The sequence below is a fragment of the Anolis sagrei genome, chromosome 6 (genome assembly GCF_037176765.1).
Source record: "Anolis sagrei isolate rAnoSag1 chromosome 6, rAnoSag1.mat, whole genome shotgun sequence".
Lineage (NCBI taxonomy): Eukaryota > Metazoa > Chordata > Lepidosauria > Squamata > Dactyloidae > Anolis > Anolis sagrei.
In genome coordinates, this window is record NC_090026.1 from 57,301,439 (window position 1) to 57,325,157 (window position 23,719).

Consider the following 23,719-nt stretch of genomic DNA (forward strand, 5'->3'; position numbering starts at 1 on the left):
TTTGTAAAAATGTTGGCACTTTTATTGAAAATATGACGAAGCACTGAAAAACTGACCTGTTTGTTGGAAATGAATACTACAGACTTGTCAGCATCAGGAGAGGAATTTTCCAGGGAGACTCATTGCCCCCACTACTTTTCATCATTGCCATGATCCCTCTGTCAACAATTTCACAAAGAACAAACCTTAGCTATCAAATGTCTAAGAAATCTCACAAAATTTCATATCTGCTGTACAGGAATGGCCTGAAGCTGTATGGGAAAACTGAAACTGAAATCCAGTCTTTGACTAACACTGTACAAATCTTTAGCACCGATATCAGCATGGAGTTTGATTTGGACAAATGTTCAACAGTGGCACTGAAGAAGGGAAAAATCATTCCCTTCTTCAGTGCCACTGTTGAACATTTGGCCAAGTGATAAAGTGTCACCAGCTAGAGGCCTATAAATATCTGGCCATACTACAGCTGGATAACATTAAGCATGAACATGTGAAAACTACGGTCAACAAAGAATACACTCAAAGGATCAGAAAAATTCTCAAAAGCAAACTCAATGGAGGCAATGCCATCAAGGCCATAAACACCTGGGCCATACCTATCATAAGATATACTGCTGGTATCATAAACTGGACATAGGTGGAACTGGACAATTTGAACAGAAAAACAAGAAAACTTTTTTTGTCTGTCAGGACTGACTTGAGAAACTGCAAGTCACTTCTGGTGTGAGAGAATTGGCCGTCTAAAAGGACTTTGCCCAGGAGATGCCCGGATATTTTTTTTGGATTTTTTACCATCCTTGTGGGAGGCCTCTCTCATGTCCCCGCATGAGGAGCTTGAGCTGATAAAGGGAGCTCATCCACACTCTTCCCGGATTAAAACCTGTGACCTGTCGGTCTTCAGTCCTGCCAGCACAGGGGTTTAACCCACTGCGCCACTGGGGGCTCAAGAAAACTCATGACAATTCATTATTCACTGCATCCTTGCGGTGAGGTTGATCGGCTATATCTGCCTAGAAGGTCTGGTGGCAGAGGACTTTTACAAGTAAAAGAAGCAATCAAAGAAGAAAAACATGCCCTGGCAGAATATGTAGAGGCAAACGAAGAACCTGCTTTGATTGAGGCTAATAATCAAAAACTTCTCAAAGCACAGCAAAGAGTCAGTACAAGAAAACTGCACTACAAACCAGAGCTGACAGCTGGCACAACAAAGCATTGTATGGGTAGTTCCTTGACAAAACTGAAGGAAAAGTTGACAACAAAACCTGGTTATGGCTAATTAATGGAGCACTGAAGAAGTAGACAGAAGGCCTGATTCTTGCAGCCCAGGAGCAAGTGATCAGAACAAATGCAATTAAGGCTAGGATCGAAAAATCAGCTGATGACCCAAAATGCAGACTGTACAAGGAAGCTGATGAAACCATTGATCATATTCTCAGCTGCTGCAAGAAAATCCACAGGCTACAAACAGAGGCACAACTATGTGGCTCAAATGATACATTGGAATATGTCACAAGTACTACCTGCCAGTAGTAAAGAACTAGTGGGATCATAAACCTGCAAAGATAGTGGAAAACAAATGCACAAAAATACTGTGGGACTTTCAAATCAAGACTGACAAAGTTTTGGAACACAATTCATTTCTGCTCTTCAAAACCTAACACATTTCAAAACACAAAGGTCTTTGATGGACTATTTCCTGTCTCTTCAGTTATTTCACAGATGTATTCAGCTCCCTCTCGTTTTCCTGTTGTGATGTATCTAATGTATCTAATTGTCATCTAAAAATAAATAATATCATCTTTGAAAGCAATTCCCCTGCTTTTGGATATATTATCTAGGTGAGTCTGATATCCTGCTGGTTCATTTACATAAAGCTATCCAACAAACCAGTCTTGCTATTTGATGAGAATACACTTACAGATTTTTGATAGAAAGTTGAGCTATAGTGAATTGGTGAATCATCGTTGAGTCAGGATGAATTCACCATTAACTTAAGCAGACTACGCTTTCTTACTCTCAAGCCTCCATCACCAATATGGTAATAATGCTGATCTGCCTGACATGATTGATAAAAAAGACCTCAACAAGACAGGGATTAGAATTCTCAAGGGCATTTATTTATTTAATCACGTAGAAAAACCATCTGCATACCAATTGGTTACATGTGTACATATTTGTACACCTAACAGTAATGCACTTAATTAATTTTTTTCTACCAGTCCATCATTTGACTTCATTATGTAGTCCCCGTTACAAATTCTTCTTATGATATCATTAGTCATTAATTAATAGGGTTTTGTTTTTTTGTTTTTGCAAATTAAGTTATGTATAGGTACTAAGAATGTCAATCAGTCAATCAATCAAGAGTCTCACCTTGTATTTTTGCACAATGTTAAATGGGTAGCAAAGACTGGAATGAGTTTGTCTATAAAGTACTAGCAGTGCATTAGAGAAAGCTAATGTACAGGGGAAATAAACAAAAGTCTGAAGCCCTGCAGGAATGTTTAAGATGGAATTCAAGAGACAATCAAGTTCTAGAAAGAAAACTTGAAAAATCAATAAATGAAAACAAGTTTTTCCCTCAATAGGTTAAATCTACAAATTAAAAATAATCTTCAATTCTTGCTGCTAAGAATCATGCCTTGAGGCTTAAGAGCATGCTGTTTTCAATCTGTATCTCAAAGCTACACCATATTAAAAAAACATACAATAGCAATGCATTAATAATTGAGAGTGCCAACTGAAATCAATTTTTTTCCTTCTTTGCTCTGAACTACATTGGCCTTACTAAGCATTGTTGTTGTTGTTTTTCTCTCATGAAGGCTTTTTCCCCCCTAATGACTGGAAGAATAGAGTGCAAATTAAACCTCTTCTACAATCATAGAGTTGGAAGAGATGACAGTTCAACTCCCTGCCATACAGAAATGTGCAATGAAATAACTTTTAGCAGGTGGTCATCCGGCCTCTGTTTGAAAACTTCTAAAAAAGGAGACTCTGAGTGCTTCCAGACAGCACCAAAATCCACATTTTAAATCTATAACAAAAAATCCCAGGACCTGACAGCAGGTCCACATGCAGACCTGTCAGTCCTGGGATTTGATCCCCTGCTGTCAACACAGCCGTACTCTGTAGCAGATCAAGATAGAAAGTGGTTTTTTTTTCAGGCAGAAGGTTTTTTATTTAGATTCACTGTTATACTCTAGACCAGGGGTCCTCAAACTAAGGCCCGGGGGCCGGATATGGCCCTCCAAGGTCATTTACCTGGCCCTTGCTCAGGGTCAACCTAAGTCTGAAATGACTTGAAAGCACACAACAACAACAATCCTATCTCATCAGCCAAAAGCAGGCTCACACTTTCAATTGAAATACTAATAAGTTTATATTTGTTGAAATTGTTCCTTATTTTAATTATTGTATTTTTAAAGTGCTTTTGCACTACAAATAAGATATGTGCAGTGTGCATAGGAATTCATTCATGGTTTTTTTTTTTCAAATTATAACCTGGCCCTCCAACAGTTTGAGAGACTGTGACCTGGCCCACTGTTTAAAAAGTTTGAGGACCCCTGCTCTAGACCTTATATGCACACATGGAAATATCTTAATATAAACATAAGCAGATTTGCATGTACGCATATAAGGTCCAGCGCATAATGGAGGGATATTTTTTTAAAAAAAACTTCAGTTGGATCTCTCTCTTCTCTCAATTCTTAATCCAACCTCTGTTTAAGATTATAAAGTGTAAAATAAAAAGTTTCAGAGAGTTCTAATTGCTCTTCATTTGTGCTTCCTTTCACAGCCCAATCAGCTAATCAGCTGTTTCAGGCTTTTAAAAAGTGCACTGGAGCTGGCTACACAGGGGGGAGAGAAGGAAGGCACATGTTTTGCATGACTGCAGGGATATACAGTTATGGCACTTTTAAAGGCTGAATCAGGTTCTAAGCACACCTTTTAAATATGTATGTTTTACCTCTTAACCCAATCCCTCCTGCATTTTGGTTAAATGTCATTTAGCCAACTCCCCTTTTAACCCGGTTATTTCTGGGTTTTATAGCATGTGTAGAAGGGTCCTCCACCACACTCAAATGCACCACATGCTACTGTTGAATCATTCTTGCCATCAACAAGTTATTTTTAATATTCATGTAAAATCACTTTTCCTGTAGTTTGGATCCATTGCCCTATGTCCTAGGCTCTTGTTGTTTATTCATTCAGTCACTTTCAACTCTTTGTGACTTCATGGACCAGCTATACAATATCCCAGAATACTTGTAGGGTATCAGAACAAATACAAACACAAAACAGTCTATGTAAGGAGAGGGTATAATATCCAAAGAACATATAATATACAATTTACCAAAATCCCCAGTACACAGCTCAATTCAGTAGCATAAAGTAAAATGAAAAGGAGCAGCCACTCTCAAACATAAGAGTTCTAGGTCTGAATATGGATTCCACTGTATATAGGCTTCAGGGATACATGCAATGAGAAAAATTATTTAAACGAAGTAAGCAATGAGTCATGAGGCTATATGTAGACTGAAGAAAATAATGAAGATGGAGCACAACTCTCAAAAAAATCTTCATGGGTAAAATCCAAGTCAAGTCTAGTGATAATGGAGCACTGCTCTCAAAAAACATCTTTGTAAGAAAAGTCCAAATAGCATCCAACAGGGGTGCGCGGGTATTTTGGTACCCTGTTTCGGGGAATGAAAGGTCCAACAAATTCCTCACTTGCCTTGCAGACAATTTCATGGTCCAGAAGGTAGAAGAGGCAACAAGGGGGTTGGCTACTCTTGATCTCATCCTAACAAATGCGGGGGACCTGATCGATGTGGTTGAAGTGGTCGGATCCCTAGGGGCAAGTGACCATGTGCTCCTGCAATATGAGATACAAAGGAAGGCTGAAACTAAGACAAATCAAACCCGCATTTTGGACTTTAGGAGAGCTGATTTCCTAAAAATGAAGGAAACGCTGAGCAGCATTCAGTTGACACAGATACTAAAAGATAAGGGAGTTACGGATGGATGGGAATTTCTCAAGAGTGAAATACTCAGGGCACAATTGCAAACTGTGCCAACAAAGAGAAAAAATAGGACAAGTGCAAAGAAGCCAGAATGGATGTCCAAAGAACTTCTAACTGTGCTAAAACACAAAAGAGACATGCACAAGAAGTGGAAAAAGGGAGAAATCACCAAAGAAGAATTCAAACAAATAGCCAACACCTGTAGGGAAAAGGTCCTCAAGGCTAAAGCACAAAACGAGCTCAGGCTTGCCAGGGACATTAAAAACAATAAAAAGGGATTCTTTTCTTATGTCAGTAGAAAAAGGAAAAACAAGGAGGCGATAGGGCCTCTTCGAGGAGAAGATGGGGCAATGCTGACAGGGGGTAGGGAAAAGGCAGAACTACTTGATGCCTTCTTTGCCTTGGTCTTCTCACAAAAAGAAGGTCATCTTCAACCTCAGCAAGATGGAGTGGATGAGGGATTAGAGGACATCCAACCCCAAATTGGGAAACAAGTCATCCAGGAATACCTGGCCGTTCTAATTGAGTTCAAGTCCCCAGGGCCAGATCAACTACACCCAAGAGTACTGAAGGAACTAGCGGAAGTCATTTCGGAACCATTAGCAATCATCTTTGAGAGTTCTTGGAAAACGGGAGAAGTTCCAGCAGATTGGAGGAGGGCCAATGTGGTCCCAATCTTCAAGAAGGGAAAAAAAGGATGACCCAAACAATTACCGTCAAGTCAGCCTCACGTCGATACCAGACAAGATTCTGGAAAAGATTGTTAAGGAAGTAGTCTGCAAACACTTAGAAACAAATGCGGTCATCACTAATAGTCAACATGGATTTATCAAAAACAAGTCATGCCAGACTAATCTGATCTCTTTTTTCGATAGAGTTACAAGCTGGATAGATGCGGGGAATGCCGTGGATGTAGCGTACCTGGATTTCAGTAAGGCCTTCGACAAGGTCCCCTATGACCTTCTGGCAAACAAACTAGTCCAGTGTGGGCTAGGCAAAACTACGGTGAGGTGGATCTGTAATTGGTTAAAATGGACGAACCCAGAGAGTGCTCACCAATGCCTCCTCTTCATCTTGGAAAGAAGTGATGAGTGGAGTGCCACAGGGTTCCGTCCTGGTCCTGGTCCTGTTCAACATCTTTATTAATGACTTAGATGAAGGTCTAGAAAGCATGATCATCAGTTTGCAGATGACACCAAATTGGGAGGGATAGCCAATGCTCCAGAGGACAGGAGCAGGATTCAAAACGATCTTGACAGATTAGAGAGATGGGCCAAAGCTAACAAAATGAAGTTCAACAGTGACAAATGCAAGATACTCCACTTTGGCAGGAAAAACAAAATGCAAAGATCCAAAATGGGGGACGCCTGGCTCGAGAACACTACGTGTGAAAAAGATCTTGGAGTCCTCGTGGACAACAAGTTAAACATGAGCCAACAATGTGATGTGGCGGCCAAAAAAGCCAATGGGATTTTGGCCTGCATCAATAGGAGCATAGTGTCTAGATCTAGGGAAGTAATGCTACCCCTCCATTCCACTTTGGTTAGACCACACCTGGAATATTGTGTCCAATTCTGGGCACCTCAATTCAAGAGAGATATTGACAAGCTGGAATGTGTCCAGAGGACGGCAACTAAAATGATCAAGGGTCTGGAGTGCAAGCCCTATGAGGAGCGGCTTAAGGAGCTGGGCATATTTAGCCTGAAGAAGAGAAGGCTGAGAGGAGATATGATAGCCATGTATAAATATGTGAGAGGACGCCACAGGGAGGAGGTAGTAAGCTTGTTTTCTGCTTCCTTGGAGACTAGGATGCGGAACAATGGCTTCAAACTACAAGAGAGGAGATTCCATCTGAACATGAGGAAGAACTTCCTGACTGTGAGAGCCATTCAGCAGTAGAACTCTCTCTGGGGAGTGTGGTGGAGGCTCCTTCTTTGGAAGCTTTTAAGCAGAGGCTGGATAGCCATTTGTCAGGGGTGCTTTGAATGCAATATTCCTGCTTCTTGGCAGGGGGTTGGACTGGATGGCCCATGAGGTTTCTTCCAACTCTTTGATTCTATGATTCTTCAGGAGTTGATATGATCAGCAACTCTAGACTCATATCGACAACAAAACATAGAGTAACAAGTATTTTTCAGCAAAATTACAGTAAAGATAACCCGTATATCAAACATATTCTCACATAGTGCCTGATAGCTTTACAAGAAGTGGCTCTGCTTGTAGTAATTCAAACTGTAAGTAATTCTGAAGATTCATCCACAGGGTTATAAAGAGTATTTAGAAACTTAAAGGAAACAGCTAAAATTGTGACTCATTAAGTCCCTGAGGGGAAAAGGGGAAAAGGTTTTAAACTTAAAGATCCAGTACATTTCCCTTTGGGATAATAGTTTTTGCAAGTCCATATGGGGTTTTGGAGTGATATATTCCAGAACACAAAATTTGAAAGAATTTGATGAATGTTTGTATTGTGTAAAGTGTGAATATAGAAAGGAGCCAGTAGATAAACATTTTATTCTAGATTTATGTTCAGAAATTCTAATTCTCAGAGTCTTGGTTGTTTTTTTCTGAAATACCACAGATCACAGTCATATGTTAGAAAGTAAATGACATTGCTGCTGTTGAAACTGGAAAAATGTTCAAGCATAGTGCCCACTTTGTTCCTATAGTTATGTACCTCCTTAATGATTGTGCACAGCATTTACAGTGTCCACAGGGGTAATGGCCTCTCAAAGTGCTTTTAGATGTAATGGTAGGAGTGATTAAATCTGTATGGATTAAAAAGTCTCTTATATTTTTGGTACGTCTATTACCGAAAATAGGTAATTTTATGCAACCTGGGATATCATGGAGAAGAACAAATAAATTTCAATCCAGAATACCTTTTGTTAGGAATTACAGACACAAAATTGGGAAAAAAAATAAAGATATTATCCTCAGCTACCTGACAACAGCAGCGAGAATTGTATTTGTGATATATTGGAGAACAGAAAACATCCTGACAATTAAAGAATGGTTGACAAAAATGATGGAGAATGGACAGACTAACACAAGAACTAGAATATAGTCAAAACAAAACTAGAAGAGAGAAAGATTGGTCACAACTGATAAGCTACATGAGACAAGAAAATATGAAGACTTTTATTATAAACTAGCCATTCCCTGCCACACGTTGCTGTGGCCCACATGGGGGTTCTGTGTGGGAGGTTTGGCCCAATTCTCTCGTTGGTGGGGTTCACAATGCTCTGTGATTGTAGATGAACTACAAATCCCAGCAAGTATAACTCCCAAATGTCAAGATTCTATTTTCCCCAAACTCCACCAGTGTTCACATTTGGGCATTTGTGTAGAGTTTGGTCCAGATCCATCATTGTTTGAGTCCACAGTGATCTCTGGATGTAGGTGAACTACAACTCCAAAACCACCAAACCCTTCCAGTATTTTCTTTTGAACACGGGAGAACTGTGTGCCAAGTTTGGTTCAATTCCATCATTGGTGGGGTTCACAATGCTCCTTGATTGTAGGTGAACTATAAATCCCAGCAACTACGACTCCCAAATGACAAAATCAATTTTTTTGAGCGAAGGACATACATTGAGTTGTTAGGTGCATCGTGCCCAAATTTGGTGCCAATTGCCCCAGTGGTTTTTTAGTTCTGTGAATACCACAAATGAACATTATATTTTTATTTATAGATAAGAACAAGAAACAAGAAAGAAAATCATATCCCTTGGAATTGATCAAGACATTAATAATAAATAAAAACTAACTAGGACACCTATCGAACTAGGTCCACAAGGAAGAGGAAGGAAGATCTTTGAAATTACCCCATCCCCTACACTATCCACCCCTAAAAACCAACCCCAAACCCTCCCCTTCTCAATCCCTTTACCCCACATGCCTCTTCCTCCCCCCTGCCCTTTCTTTTTATCTGTTTTTTTCTTGAAAAATTAATAAAAATATTTTTTAAAATGATCTTTGCAGTAAAATACATTTTCTGTACACATTTTCATGTTATTTTTTGTGCAGAAAAAGGATAGTTGGCATCTTGCTAGGAAGTTACAATAACATAAACTAGAGTTTCCATCTTGTAATTGTTTTATACTCACATTTACAATTGTGACAGTTTGGGAGTGGAGTGATTTAGCTATTGGCTGCATGAGAGTTCTGAAGGCTGTGGATTTTGATGAACCCAACAATGGGCATAGTATATAACAAAGAGAATGTATCACTGTGGAACCCAAACAGAAAGAAGGATAACAAAAAGAAAAGCATCCAACTGGATAGATATTGAAAATTGTGAAAAAGGAACCCGCTAAGGTTAGAATCATGGTGATGGAGGGAATAAGGGGAATCTAGGAGGATGTATGGCAAAACTAGGAAACTAGAAAAAGAACAAGCTAAGGTTACTACCATAAAGACAGAGGACATGAAAGGAGTCGTGGAAGATTGGTTGCAAATACTAGGAAAGAGGGTTGGGGCAGAGGAGAGGGGAGGGGACTGAGAACTGAATAGAAGATTTTTATACTGAGGGGTTTTTGATTTTTGTGAGAGCAATTTCAATGGAGTGAAGGGGATACAAACATATAAGAAAAGTTTAAGGGAAGAGCTAGAGGGGAAGAAGTGCAAACATCAAAAGTCTGTTTTATGCCCCAGGCCTCGGAGGGCAAATAATTGAAGGGCAATGGGCAAGATACTAAAGAGATGCCTATTGAGAACAGGAGAAATATTAGCATGCTTGAATGCATGAGGAAATGATCTGCAGAAAATGAGAAGGCATGAGATCATGTGGAGGAGAGTAGCCAACTAATCAAGTGATGTGGGGAAGAAAAAGTAGAGGTAGAAAAAAAGAAGGTGCTTTGAATGCAATTTTTCTGCTTCTTGGCAAGGGGTTGAACTGGATGAACCACAAGGTCTCTTCCAACTCTATGATTCTATGAATAATTGTTGGGAAAAGAAGGGATATGAGTTCAGAGCAGATGGCTTTGAAATATATAACTGAAAAGGCAGGGATTATCTTGACAGAGAATGAGGTGGGCATCCACATGACATTGTTCTCTTCCTGCAGCACTCATATGTTTTTCGAGTGCTGCATCTGCTTTTATTGTTCTCTGTTAAGGGAGGGAAGAGCAGAATAAAAGAAAGGGCAGTACCATTGCTAACATGGATAGCAAAATGGAAGATGAAGGCAGAATGGAAGCTTTTCCCATTGGGAAGGTGGATGATCATTCCATTCCTCCCTTCTCCACTATTTCATGGTGAAGTACGTCATTTGAGAGTTGTCCTGAGGAAGCAGACTTTAAATCCCCTGGCTGTTCCAAGAATGCTCTATCAGCCTCAGAGAATATTCTGTCTAGCTGAATTTCTTCAAATGAATTTCTAATTGAAGTACCATTTAGTATGTATAATTCAGGTCCTTTCTTTTAAAAGACCTTTAAAATTATTTGCTTTCTTTTTTTAAAAAAACATGCATTTTGAAGTGGTCGGTTTCTCATTCTCTTCAAGCATAACACACATAATTGCTTCGTTCTATACTTTCAGAAAATGATGCAAACAAACTACTGATTTAGCTTTGTGGCTTGCTTTGTACTGCTCTTTACAATTTACTTTCAGGAAGGAAGGAAGGAAGGAAGGAAGGAAGGAAGGAAGGAAGGAAGGAAGGAGTGCTACAGAATCCTTATGGGTGTGGGGGGAGGGGGGAGGAGAAGTAGAAGCTGGGAGTTTCTGCTTTTTCCCAAACAAACATATGTAATTACTGTCCTGAGTCCCTCTGTGGAGGTTGAGATAGGACGGGTATAAATAAATAAATAAATAAATAAATAAATAAATTTTGAACCTTTTGAAATTTTGAGCCTTGTGTAACTACCCACAAAAGAATAAGAATTTGGGCTAAATCCTGTTGTTAGTCCCATAGAACCCTAGATGTAAGGAGCTTCATGAGCTATCAACCAACCCCCCACTCCCACATGCAAGATCTCCAGTTATAAAACATCAGGAGCAGGTCATTGCGCAGTACTTTTTAAAATGCACCCAGAGAAGGAGACCCTGCCACCCCGCTAGGCTTGGTTGATTTAAAAAATGGTTCAAAACTCGTTTTGGATGTAGGGGGTGCTGGTGGTTCAATTCTAAAGTCACTTCTGGATTTGTCCAAAAAAATCGAAACTTTTTGAAGTTTCCAAATTGATTCGTTAATGCAGAAGCATGCGTAGTAGAGAAAAACATCACTGGCGCTGGAGAAACTTCAGGGGATTCTCCCTCCCTCATTTTTAGACCTATCCTGATGAAGCTTGCTACAGTGGAACACATGGACCACTGTTAGCTCACCAAATTTCATAATCTTTGACTTATCCATGGAATTTTGGAGAATTTTCAAAGTTTTTATAAAAAACATTTTTAATAATAAAGAAAATCTGTTCCTGGTTTGAAAGTGTTATTTCCTGATTCATTGGGTGGTATTTACTTTGAAAGTAGTTCTATACCAGAAACTTTGTTTGTGTGGCATAAACTGTGTTAAATTGGTGGAGAACAGAAATCATAGTATAGACCCCATCAAGAGACATCTAGACTGACCCCCTTCTTCTGGCAGAAAGGCACCATCCAAACTCTCCTGACATCCATTTGCTTCCTCTACTGAGTTGGAGGGGACTCTCAAAACACATCCATCCCTTTATTCTTATTTTCAGATGCAATCAATCATTTTATTTTATCATTACTTACTGACTGGCTGGCTGGCTGGCTGTGGCTGGCTACCCCAGTGCCTTATTCATGGCAATCAGGCCAAAGTGAAATGATTGGTTTTTAAAGAGTTTATGTTCTCTTGGCTTTGCAAAAGTTGCTTATTGCTTTGCTGCCTTCTTTAGACTCCTTTGTAGATTCCATCAATTTATTTTATATTTATACAAAGACTGCTGCAGACAGCTATTTTTGGGTCCTTCAGCCATTTTGGCTAATGAGCAGGCATGCATTGTGGGAAATGTAGGTTAAACAGCAGGGTCTTTTGGGGTTTTTCCCAAACTACAGTTAAAGATGGTTGTGATTAGCACCTCCCACTGCTTCTCTTCTTGCAGCAACAGTGGAAAGTATGAGGTTTTAAAAATTCCCTTGCCTTTACCAAAGTTGCTTAATGGTTTTGAAAATTAAAATAACCTTGGGAGACATCCAAACATTATAGAATATTGTTGAAGGCTTTCATGGCCGGAATCACTGGGTTGTTGTAGGTTTTTTCGGGCTGTATGGCCATGGTCTAGAGGCATTCTCTCCTAGAATGCCTCTAGACCATGGCCATACAGCCCAAAAAAACCTACAACAACCCATTATAGAATATTTTCAGGGAAAAAAGGTAAGTGGTTCAAATTCAGATCCCCTCCCCCACCTTTCCTGTATGGTTCAAAACCACTTCGGATGTCCAAATTCGTTTTTTTCCTGAATTTCAGTTATTTCCCAATGAACCCATCCAACTCTGCATTCCACCAATGCTAAACTGATTTTACTGTCAAGAAGTACATTTTGATGTTCAGTCAAAATCCACTCTTTTGTAACTTCAAACAATTAGACCTGGTCCTGCATCCTAGGGCATAGGGAAACAGGCCTAACCTCACCCCCCATTATTTGACATCCCTTATATCACTCTTCAGTCTCTTTATTAAGGGCCCTTCCAGCCATTACTAAATCCCAGGAGGAACTGGGCTATTATATTTCAGTTCCTCCCGGGATTCAGTTCCTAAGCCATGTCAAACCCTGGGCTTTACCTGGGGAGATGCTTACATGCCCTTCCCAGTCAATTGGGTGCTAGCTCCCGGGCGACATGGAGCCAGCACCCAGCCCCCCATTTATCCCCTAAACTTACCCAAGGGGCTTGGCTGCATGCTCAGGCACCTCTATTGAGAGCTCCTGGCATGTTTCCATCTTCCCAGCTCACAATGGAAGGGCCTGAGCATGCAATCAGGCAGCTCAGGTAAGTTTAGGGGATAAATTGGTAGTTGGGAGGGGAGGGTGGGGGGCACCAGAATCAGGATTCCCACAGGGCCCACACCTGGAAAGATCTGGATGTTGTATTAAAGTCTGGATCTTTCCAGATGTTTAATTAATCCCAGATGGGGAATCCCAGTTTACTCTAGGTTAATTTGGGTTTACCAGAGATATTATATGAACACCTCAGGTAAATCCAAGATAGGTTGTTATCAGCCTGATTGGAAAGGTCCTAAGTTCAACATGCTCAGCTCCTTCAACTTTGTGGCCTAATAAACCTTGCCAAAACACCCTAGGAGTGGGTCAATGTAAGTCAAAGAAGATTTGAAAGCACATAATAAGAAAACATCTCTTGCTGGGACTAACCAGCAGGATGCCTGCTATAGCCTTGTAAAGAGGAAAGGGAAAGAAAATTGACAGTTTTCCACTTCCTGCTTCGGCTTTAACTTGGCCTAAGGCTGTTCTGCTGTTCCTTGTGTGGTGGAAAATATCACAGGTGAAGAGATTGGACAGGATACGCTCCCGCAGTAGTACCAGCAGCCAGCAATATCCAGGTCTCAAAAAAAAAAAAAGCCAAACCCTAGAGCTATAGAAGGTAGTGAAGGAGAAAACTGCAGTTCAAAGCCCTGAGCAAAATATGGAAATATGGGCGGCACCCCTGCTTTATGGACAAAATAGAATCATAGAATCATAGAGTTGGAAGAGACCTCATGGGCCATCCAGTCCAACCCCCTGCCAAGAAGCAGGAAAATTGCATTCACCCCCCCCCCCCCCCCGAAGATGGCCATCCAGCCTCTGTTTAAAAGCTTCCAAAGAAGGAGCCTCCATCACACTCCGGGGCAGAGAGTTCCACTGCAGAACAGCTCTCCAGTCAGGAAGTCATAATGTTCAGACGGAATCTCCTTTCTTGTAGTTTGAAGCCGCTCCTCATAGGGCTTGTTCTCCAGACCCTTGATCATTTTAGTCGCCCTCCTCTGGACACTTTCCAGCTTGTCAATATCTATCTTCAATTGCGGTGCCCAGAATTGGACACAATATTCCAGGTGTGGTCTAACCAATAGAGGGGTAGCATGACTTCCCTGGATCTAGACACTATACTTCTATTGATGCAGGCCAAAAACCTATTGGCTTTTTTTGCCGCCGCATCACATTGTTGGCTCATGTTTAACTTGTTGTCCATGAGGATCCCAAGATCTTTTTCACACATACTGCTCGCGAGCCATGCATCTGCCATTCTGTATCTCTGCATTATTTTCTTTAAAAGATCACAAGACTAGAGCCTCTCTGAAGGTCCTGTAGTACAGTAAGGGAAAGAAAAGGTTTGGGTGAAATCATATTTCCATGAACTGATTAACATAAATGTCTTTCATTTATGGTCTGGTAGACAATTTAAAAAACTGCAGATGTATCTTCTTTCCTTCCTTCTGAAAAATATACTTGAGATATTTGGAAATTGCATGGGAAAACATAAAATGTGCATATTGAGAAAAGTACAACCCACATCTGATTTAGGTTTCATTTGGGAAGAAACGAAGGTTTTATAATCCAACAGGATAAAAATGCTTCTGGGATTATGAAGATCCTGCTTTCCCCTCCTACCTCTGGGAAACCTGCATTTCCTGTTATTAAGTATTAAAAAGAAGCAATTCAATATACAATATCCAGTTAGATTGTAAAAGCAGGCAACAAACCCTTGTCTCTGTTGAACAAAGGATGGCCCTCACTCTCATGTACCCCAAAGTGTCCCCAAAGAAACAGTCCCTTTTGTTTGTGTGTAACCCCCTTTGAAACTTGGTGGTGGTGGAACTGTTCCTGCAAGAGTCCTGATTTCAATAGTCTAGATGAGCAAGCCAGTTATGTTAGATGGTAGGCAGTACCTGCTCAGTCTCTATACTTTCATTTCCCATAGGCCTATGTGCCATCCCATTGTTGTGCAGGAAACATAACAAAAGTCTATAGCAACTTACATTGCACATAAATCATGAAAACAATTCAATTCTTCCAGAAGTGTTCTGCTTTAAAGCATTCTAGGAGTATTTTAGAGAACGTGCATTTATAGGATGAGCTCAACCAGTTGTTGATCCACACTACATTTCATCCAGTGAATCAGTTAAATCTACATAGACATGGGGTTGCCAAGTTATCTTTGATACAGTGAAACGACTCTAAATTGTGAATAACAATTGGATTTATGCATAGTTCTTGTCTTGAGGTGTTCAAGACATAACAAAATGGACATAGTAAAAGTCCTGGATTACTAACCATGTTCAGAAATAGAAGTCTAAGCTGAATCCTCACCACCAGTCAAGGCATACCAATATATAAAATAGTGGTTATTATTTATGCAACCTTAGCAATACCATAAAAATATAAAGACTTCTGACATAAAATTCCACTGCAACAAATCTCTAAGAGGAATATAAACTTTAAAATAAAGGAGAGTGTGTTTAATGGCATATCTTTTGGGAACTGCATATATAATATCAGAATTTCTTCTAGAGGCTGTATATTTGGAAACAAAAATAGCTCTTACCAGCTTTTATTGAACTTGTCTTCTCTTGCAACCAAATGGATGACTTAGAATAACAGAATAGCATCACTGAGTTGGAAGAGACCTCGTGGCCATCCAGTCCAGCCCCCTGCCAAGAAGCAAGAAAATTGCATTCAAAGCACCCCTGACAGATGGCTATTCAGCCTCTGCTTAAAAGTCTCCAAAGAAGGAGCCTCTATTACACTCCGGGGCAGAGAGTTCCACTGCTGAACAGCTCTCACAGTCAGGAAGTTCTTCCTAATATTCAGGTGGAATCTCCTTTCCTGTAGTTTGAAGCCATTGAGCCACGTCCTAGTCTCCAGGGCAGCAGAAAACAAGCTTGTTCCCTCCTCCCTGAGACTTCCTCTCACATATTTATACATGGCTATCATATCTCCTCTCAGCCTTCTCTTCTTCAGGCTAAACATGCTCAGCTCTTTAAGCCACTCCTCATTGTCTGTGTTTGTTTTCTGGGGGGAAATGCGGAATCATGAGCAAATCCTAATTTTAGGAAACATCATAATTACTGAACTTGTCCTTGAAAAACCTCTGATAAGTTTCCAAGAATCCAGGATGGAATCCTGATAATATTTCATAATATTTGATATTTAACTTGTAGTGCTGACCTTTATCTGATATATAAAGAGGATTCATACAATCTAAAGATATCTAACACCATATGAGAGTTCATTTCTGAAGTCTGTCAATATTAAAACAGTCAAGAAAGGTAAACATTTCTCATTTAAATTACACAGTAATTTCTGCTGTTTAGAATTTGCTGATAGAACTAGAAAGAGTTTTTTTACCTTAAATATTTGCATTTAAAATACTTTTTTAACTAACCAAGTACTAAATTATGACACACATAAGAATCTTTAAAAAAATAACACACACAAGGATAATTGAGTATTGAGAATGAAACCTATTATAATACTTTGGCTTAACTATATTCAGAAAAGCAATTCTCTCTGTTAAAGATGAGATAGTTATAGTGCTTATCACCAGGCTTCAGACTTCAACTGCTTCTTTATATTCAGAGTCATATTTTCAACAAGCCATTAATGTTGCTGTGGTAATAATATTTCAGATTTTGCACAGGAATGTTTTATTTGGTAGGCATGGTAAAAAATTCAATTCCTCTCCCTCATGTAAATGCAATTGAATTAGAGTTTTTAGCTTATTGATTGAATGCATTAACTCCTTTCTGATGACATTTTTTAATCACTGCCTAAGCCTACCTGTCTCTTTCATCTGCATCTTCATAATATACTTTCAACAACACCTCCTACTCTTATTCTCTCCACAATTACCATTGTCATGCAAATTCAATCCATCCAGCTTTCTACACCTGTCATTCAATCCTAATTATCTAACACTAGAATATATATATAGAGAGAGAGAGAGAGAGAGAGAGAGAGAGCATTTTTACAAACTACTTACAGTAAGGCCCCCATATCCACAGGGATTCTCTAACGCCCGATGTTAGTAAGGGTGAGCCCTACACAAGGACGTTACAGGAATGAGATGCAATTAAAAGATGCTTTAAAAACTGATTCATATTTCTGCCAGTAAAATGAAGTTCCCATTATTTTGAAAACTGTGTTGTTACTCCCGGGTCCATTCCTGTTTTATTATTACAACAATAATATAGGGTAAATGAAGAGTGGAGGATTGTTGAAAATATTTCTTTAAAAATGCCCCCCCCCCCCCCCAAATCCATGTTTTGTTTTTTTGGGGTTTTTTTTTTTTTTTGGAATGCCAAGAAATTCTGCTGAGAAGAATTCTGGATTGATAGGAATCTTCACAATCCAGGATTTAGTCATAAATGTTTTTTTTTTTTTTTGTATGGAAAACAATATTTTCTATGCTCAAAACAGATTTTACTCCACATAAATATACGGTATATGATATTTGCACTTTACACATTAGCTCTATCCTCTAATGTTGTGGCTCCAGTCCGCCCACCCATGGCAAGACATTGAACTTTGCTATTGTTTGTTGGTTTTGATGTATGTTTTATATACTGTTTAATGTTGTTGTTTTTATTTCTTTATATTGTTTTGTTATCATTTTGTTTATAGGCATCTTAATGTGTTATGTTTTAACTGTTCTGTTGGACCTGGCTCTATATAAGCCACCCCAAGTCCCTTTGGAGAGATAGAGGCGGAGTATAAAAATAAAGTTGTTGTTGTTGTTGTTATATGCAGAAAATGCTGGGATTCGATATTTATTCTTCCCAAAAACCGTATTAGGTTTATAACAGACTATTACCTTCTGTGTAGAAAATATTGTTTGCTGTGCAAAATAATCACACATGAATTTTGTTCAGAAAAAAACATGAATTGTAAATAGCCTTTGAAAACTATGGTTTTCAAAGATATTCTTGCAGTCAGAGGAAATTGCTAATCTTATTTGTTGCTTTGTTTGAGAAGAAAATTAGTTGAAATTAGCCAGATGAAGTTTAATTCTAAGAAATCAACTTGATGCAGTGGTTAGGAGGCAGCAAAGGTTCAGAGGCCAGGGCTCAAATCTATTCTTGGCCATGGAAATTCAACGGGTGATTTTGGATGAGTCATATTCTCTCAGTCTCAAGAACCACGTTAACTAAAGTCATTAGTTGCTATGAATTGAGCCCATTTAAGCAGTTGAGTCACTTGCAGAACTGACAGTGATCATTTACACAGCTATCCCATATTCCGTGGGGTCTGGTGGCCTGAGTGCACAGGATGACACAATCCCCAATTTTCCCATTCTCACAGTGGTCAATGGCATGGCTATTGTTCATCACTTGTCACCTGAGTGACATTGGCAAGGGCAATTGGAGGAGGGAGGGGGAAAGGAAGCACAATTCTTCCTCCCCACCCCCTTCAACATTGCTCTGGAACCCAGCTGACATCACTACAGGCAGCAACCAATGGACACTAGCCATGTTATGCATGGTGGTCTCTGTGACAAAAATAATTGAAGGGAAACAGTAAGGGTGTCTGCCTGGCAGTGACAAACCAGTTTCAGTGCCACCGGATTGTCAGGACTTTTCCCTGTCTCTACAGTGGCTGGTGCCTGGCAGTCAAAACCATGATCTGGGATTTGTATCTCCAGATTGGCCCCAAAAATAAAGGGTTTAGGTAAAGCTGCCCAAAGAAAAAGGTATTTATTTATTTACTTCATTTTTACCCTACCTTTTTCACCCGAGGGGACTCAAGGTGTCTTACAGTTCTGGCAAGAATTCCGTGCCGGTGAAAACTAACAATAAATAGTAAAAACATATCCCGCAGTTAAAACAATTAACAGTTAATCAATAAAACACATAAACAGTATACAAATTAAAAACATATGAGATCTATTCATCTGATAACCTTGATCAAATCCTTAATTCAGACAGTATTAAAACCTGTAGTAACTTACTCTTTGAACGCTTGTGTGCAAAACCAAGTCTTCAGCTTTTTTCCCCTGAAAGTCAGAGGGATGGAGCCTGCCTGATGTCAGTGCGGAGGAATTCCACAGTAAAGTACCTCTGGATAAATCCTGCCCATAAAACCTAAGGATCGATGATCAATTAAAATCCGCACAAAAACAGGTAACATTTGCAAGGTAAATTCTTCAGAGGCATATTCTATTAATTCTCCTTATGTGTAAGAGGTTTTCTGGACTATTATAGGCTTATTAATACTAATATTCCTAGTATTATGACTATTACTATCATTATTAGCACCAAAGAAGCTTCTTTTTCTCATATTCCCCAGATACATCCAGCAAAACCACTGTTGAATCCAACTCAGCATAGAAGCAGTGTAGGTTTTAATGAGCACCTGTAAGGTTAGCATAAGCAGTGCGATGTCATTGAATAATCCAAATGGGTTATCACAGTCAACTAAATTCAAGGACAATCTGTAGGAAAGGGAGGCCAATGAACATGAAGATGAAAAGGAAAGGAAAGGGTGCTACAAGGAGTGACTTTTTTTTGGTTGTGTCAGGAGTGACTTGAGAAACTGCAAGTCGCTTCTGGTGTGAGAGAATTGGTCGTCTGCAAGGACGTTGCCCAGGGGACACCCGGATGAATTGATGTTTTTATCATCCTTGTGGGAGGCTCCTCTCATGTCCCCGCATGAGGAGCTGGAGCTGATAGAGGGAGCTCATCCGCCTCTCCCCGGATTCAAACCTGTGACCTGTCAGTCTTCAGTCCTGCCGGCACAGGGGTTTAACCCACTGCGCCACCGGGGGCTCCAAGGAGTGACATTGAAACAATGCAAATCAATTTTCAATGAGTTCAGAAGAATAATAGCAAATGAAAAGCTTTTCTGGTGGTCATAGAATAGAACAAATGTGTTCCAGTTCTGTGCTCAAATTATAACCTTATTCTCCATGCATATAAATAACCATGATGCTGTACTGTGATGTATTTCATTGGCTGCAATCCCTTGATGCGATGACTTGTGTGGTTTTGCCAACATCTATCACAAAAGAAAAAAAGCCCAGTCCTGAACCCCTCTATCAAAACATCTATCATGGCATCCATTATGTCCCGTGAGAGATTTTCTGTTGTTGTTGAATCATTTCAATGTTAGGGAAAAATTTAGAAATCATATGCATGTTGAATTTCAACAGTGTTTTCAGATACGGACCTAAGCAATCAATTCATCTCAATTCAGTTTGCCAATGGCCCTAGTACTATATGACTTTTTATTCTAAAATAATAAAACTTTGAAAATTGAAACCTGTACTGAGATTTTTTTAAAAAAATGACTCACACATAATTTAAGAACATTACCTTAGTGCACGTAGAGATATTTGTTTTGTTTGGATGCTCATTGTTAAAGGTGGGGGCAGAGGCAGCCCTAAGTAATTTTCAACAGTAAGCAAATAGTATTTTGGTGCCCCCCCCCCCCAACCAACCATTGATATTTTCTGTTCATCGTGGGAGTCCTGCGTGCCATATTTGGTTCAATTCCATCATTGGTGGAGTTCAGAATGCTCTTTGATTGTAGGTGAACTATACATCCCAGTAACTACAACTCGCATATGTCAAGGTCTCTTTTCTCCCAAGAGTGCCTCAAGAGTGCCCCTGGGCAAAATCAATTATACTGCAAATGCTTACTTTGCGTAATGGGTTGAGCTGCCCCTGGGTGGGGGCTTATTTGAGGAATAAAATCCCAAACCTCTGAACACCAAATGTGATTGGAATGAGGCTTCTTTGTTTAAAAACCCCAAAAACAAAAGCTGCAATAAGCTGGAACTTTCTTCTGGCCGAAAAACCTTATGAAAGCACTCTGGCCACCACCAACTTAAAAGCACTGACAAGCCCTTGGCTTACTTGAAGTATCTTGAGCAAGAGAGTTGGATTAGCACTCAGGCTTGTGTTCTGAGGTAACACTAAAAGATTGTTCTTTAAAATCTATGCTGCCACCATTAGTCTCTTGTTTGCTGCAGGAAACTGCTTTTAAAACTTCACCCACAAAGGCACACGTGAGGCAGATGTTGTGAACAACAAAACAATGATGTTTATTTAAGAGAACTTGAACAAATCAGGTATAATTCTTAGCTGTTCTGAAGTATTGGCATAAATGCTACTTTGAGCAGTTCAAACTTAGTTACAAACAATACTTCTCTCTGCCTCCACAGAATTTACTGACAGGATTTCCTCTCTGAAAGTTAAAAAAACCCATACTACCTCCACACAGCTGTTTTTAATCATACAGGGTGTCCCAGAAGGGGAAATTGTTGAATTAACCTTTATTGACAAAATATTCACATCAACATTTAAGAATAATAATAATAACAACAACAACAACAACAACAACTTTTTGTAACCCACTTTCGGTATCTGCTGAGGTCGTTGTCGTCCCCGTCCCCGTCCCCCCTGGGTGGATACCAAAACAAAGCCCCTTTCTCTACAGTTCCCTGGTCTGATATGGGTCTTTTATCTGAAATATAAGGGTGGTATGAGCTGCTGCCTCTGAGTGCATTGGGGTCTCCTTTCCTCTTTCTCTTCTCTTCTCTTCCCTTGCTTTTCTTTTCCTTGCCTTTTCTTTCTCTTCCAATCCCTTGCCTGTCTTCTTTCCTTCTCTTCCCTTGCTTTTATTTATTTTTTGCCTTTTCTTTCTCTTCTTGTCCCTTGTCTACTTTCTTTCCTTCTCTTCTCCTCCCTTCCTCTCCCTTCTCTTCCTTCGCCTTCTTTTCTCTTGCCCTTCCTTCCTTTTTCTCTTCCCTTCCCTTCCTTTCCATTACCTTCTTTTCACCTGACCTTCCTTCTCCTTCCTTTTTTATTTTCTCTTCCTTGGCTTTCTTTTGCCTTGCCGTTACCAGCCCCCTCCTGCCACCTGAGAGCCCCAACAAACATGGCCCTCTCCAATCCTGCTCCCCCCTGCCCCTCATCTGGGATTCAGTGGGTTTGGAGCAGTGGCTCCCAACATTTTTAAAAAATCTGATTCTCTTGAGGAGTTTTGGTGTAAAAAACAATTTTATACTAAAATTCGAAGAATCAACCTGCAATATGTTATGCTCTTCCCCACAACTTATTTATGTGAACAAGAGTTTTCTGCTTTTAATTTTAAAAAAGTCCAGATTGAAAATAAGTGATGATATGCATGTAGCTTTGAGCAATAATATTAGCCCCAGGATTAAAAGAAGTAAAGAAGATGCAAGCTCAGAAACTACATTGATGCAAACCAAATTTAATTTTCTGTTAAAATGTTCTTTTTATATTATAATATTACTCTTCATTCATTCTACTATTAAGTTTAATAAATATGTTAAATGTTTTGACTAAAGTTTATTTTTAGATTAACACAGTTAATTATTCTTGAATCTTGCGGTCCCTGCTAAAAACAAAAATAATGCAAGTGATCCCTGGTCAAAAAAATGTTGAGAATCACTGCACTACACCAACTGATTTTGCAGGGGTTAAGTATACCTTTAGTTTGAATTGTTACCCAAGAGTCCTTGACTATATGGTGGCAATGGGCCTGGTCCTGTTCAACATCTTTATTAATGACTTAGATGAAGAGTTAGAAGGCATGATCATTACATTTGCAGATGACACCAAATTGGGAGGGATAGCCAATACTCCAGAGGACAGGAGCAGAATTCAAAACGATCTTGACAGATTAGAGAAATGGGCCAAAACTAACAAAATGAAGTTCAACAGGGACAAATGCAAGATACTCCACTTAGGCAGAAAAAAATGAAATGCAAAGATACAGAATAGGAGACACCTGGGTAAAGAGCAGTACGTGTGAAAAAGATATTGGAGTCTTCGTGGAAAACAAGATACACATGTGCCAACAATGTCATGCAGTGGTAAAAACAGCCAATGGGGATTTGGCCTGCATAAATAGGAATATGATGTCTAGATCCAGGGAAGTCATACTACCCCTGTATTCTGCCTTGCTCAGACCACACTTGGAATACTGTGTCCAATTCTGGGCACCTGTGTCCAATTCTGAGACTGGAAAGCCATTTGTCTGGGGTGCTTTGAATGTGATTTCCCTGCTTCTTGGCAGGGGGTTGGACTGGATGGCCCACAAGGTCTCTATGATTCTAATGAGGCTTTCAGAATTCAGGGAGGTGCTCTGTCAATGCTGTATGCTCTATCCCCTTCCAGCATTTCAATTTTTTTTTTTTTACAGTGGCACAGAGAACTATCTCATCCACAATATGCTTATGGATAACAATGCAACAGGCAACCTTCTATAAACCAGTTCACTAACATTTTTAAAACACCCATTTAGTTCTGGCCAACGTAAATTAATCTGTATAGCTAAAACACACTTCACCGATCATACATCATTCCTCATTATCGGGCTGGACAAATTTCCTGTTCTAGCAGCCTACCTGGGATGACAAAATGTGGTAGGGTTCTCAAGGCCACACTTTATCACTCATGAGCTATAGTCAGTTTGATGGGTTTTGAATTGCATTTCCCCACCACAGCATCTGCTGAATCACTGCAGTAAGTATTTTCTAGTGAAATAAGGGATGTTGTCTTATGATATTGTGTTTCCAAACTGATTGCAGATTTATTGATTTTTATAATAAATACTTTGAGGTGGAAGATGTTTCAATTTGTTTGTTTTGCCACATGGTAATTGGACTACATTGTTGGGGGGCTCATACAAGACGCCAAAGCAAAGCACCTCTGTGAGATTGAAATACTTCGTATGTGTTGTTATTTGCAGTGCATGCCAAGACAATCATGGGCACA

At 39.7% G+C, this 23,719-nt stretch overlaps 1 protein-coding gene across 2 annotated transcripts in view; it reads left to right on the forward strand.

Moving 5' to 3' along the window:
* The window catches only part of VSTM2A (V-set and transmembrane domain containing 2A), a 59,165-nt gene that overhangs the window by 34,119 nt on the left and 1,327 nt on the right, over window positions 1-23,719 (forward strand). The gene's annotated exons all lie outside the window — the stretch shown is intronic.